Source organism: Aethalodelphis obliquidens, unplaced genomic scaffold, assembly GCF_003676395.1.
Source record: "Aethalodelphis obliquidens isolate GAN/ISIS:26980383/991018 unplaced genomic scaffold, ASM367639v1 scaffold64, whole genome shotgun sequence".
NCBI lineage: Eukaryota > Metazoa > Chordata > Mammalia > Artiodactyla > Delphinidae > Aethalodelphis > Aethalodelphis obliquidens.
In genome coordinates, this window is record NW_020838008.1 from 9,614,325 (window position 1) to 9,616,191 (window position 1,867).

General features: G+C 35.0%; 1 pseudogene; it reads left to right on the forward strand.

The window, feature by feature from the left end:
* The first annotated feature begins 878 nt into the window (after positions 1-878).
* Positions 879-1,182, forward strand: LOC113610691 (60S ribosomal protein L36a-like; annotated as a pseudogene).
* The last annotated feature ends 685 nt before the right edge of the window (positions 1,183-1,867 follow it).

Below are 1,867 nucleotides of genomic sequence, written 5' to 3' on the forward strand. Positions count from 1 at the left end.
CTTCTGCAGAGTACTGGCTGGAAAGAAGCATAAAGGAAGTTTCTAGGGTGATGAAATATTCTATATCTTGTTTGAGTGTTAGTTACAAGACAGGATACATTTGTCAAAATTCATTAAATTGTGAACTCAAGATCATCTCAGTCTCTTATTCTGCTTTATGCTTGGCTTCTCAGCCTCTCAGCCTTGGGCACTTACACATCAAACTCCTTGAAGATAAGGACAACAGCAAATATTTGGTTCATTTCAATGCATTTCCGTGCTCTCCAGTAACTGGGGCCCTCAAGTCCTGAAGGACATGAAAGCTCAGCAATACCAGTAAACAATTCATTTTGTATATTATTTTTTTGAACATCTTTATTGGAGTGTAATTGCTTTACAATGGTTTGTTAGTTTCTTCTGTATAACAAAGTGAATCAGCTGTACATATACCTATATCCCCATATCTCCTTCCTCTTGCGTCTCCATATATTATTATCATTTTTATTCTACTGTTTTTGTCTTATCGAGACACAAAGCCAGTCCATTCCATCCAGAAGTAAAGGTCTAAAATAGATTTTAATAAAACAGTGCTGTGCCGACTGAGGAGCCATATGGAAAAAGATAAAACTGAGTCTGTTCTTCACACTGTACACCTGTATGAATATTAAGTGGATCAGAATAAGAAACTACATAGGAGGAAAAAACATGAATGCATTCCTTTATAAGGCAAGGGCAGATATAATTTTCCTCTGATTCAAAATCTAGAAGCAACAGAGGAACGACTTGACAAATTTAACTACATCAAAATTAAAAACTAAAAAATTTGCATAATGAAACACTATATACAGAGTGAAAAAGTAGATGAGCTTTCTTTCCATGATGATAGTGTCCCAACCAACATGGTAAATGTTCCTAAAACTTGCTGGACTTTCTGTAAGACATATGGCAAGCAACAACCCCACAAAGTGGCACCGTACACAAAAAGGTAAGGATTTTCTATATGCCCAGGGAAGGAGGATTTGACAGGAAGCTGAATTATTATGGTAGGCGGACTAAGCCAGTTTTCCAGAAAAAGGCTAAAACTATAAAGAATATTGTGCTCAGGCTTGAATGTGTTGAGCCCAGCTGCAGATCTAAGAGAGATGTAAGCATTTTGAACTGGGAGGAGATAAGAAAATAGAGGGCCAAGTGATCCAATTCTAAGTTTCACCTCTTGTTTTACTATGAAGACAATAAAATCTTGAGGTTATGTTCCCTTCAAAAAAAAAAAAAAGATTAATGACAAACTTAGAAAAATGTTTACAACTTAGAGTTTTGATATCCTTATTATTTCAAGCACTCATAATTGAGAAGAAAATGATCAAGTTCTTAATACAAAAATTGACAAGAGATATGAAGAGAACACAGAAAAGGAAATTAAGATGCATCTGTGTGTGTGTGTGTGTGTGAGAAACTAATGCTAACTTCTTATTCCTAACTAGGAAAATGGAGATTTTTAACTATATTCTGTAGGCTTAATTTTAGTACTACTATTAGTTTTTCTATTTTTAAACCATTATAGGTACTTGGATAAGTTGAGTAAGTAATTGTTTTAATGTTGGTGAGAATAAGGATTTTCAGTTTGAGAGACAAAAGTCCTAGAAATAAAAACCCTACATCTCAAAATTGAATTAGAAATATTAATGTAAAATTAGTTCATCTCTTTTGTTTTAAAAAAGACCTGGAAGCAGTGGAAAGTGAGGCGCAATGAGCAACCCTAGAACCCAGATTGTGATCTCTAATTCCCATTCCCCACAAAAAGGAAGGAGGAAGTTCTCTGGGAAAAGACTGAAACCAAGTCCACCATAGCTCATACCCTCTTGACCAAGTAGATGAGTGGCAATTTTTC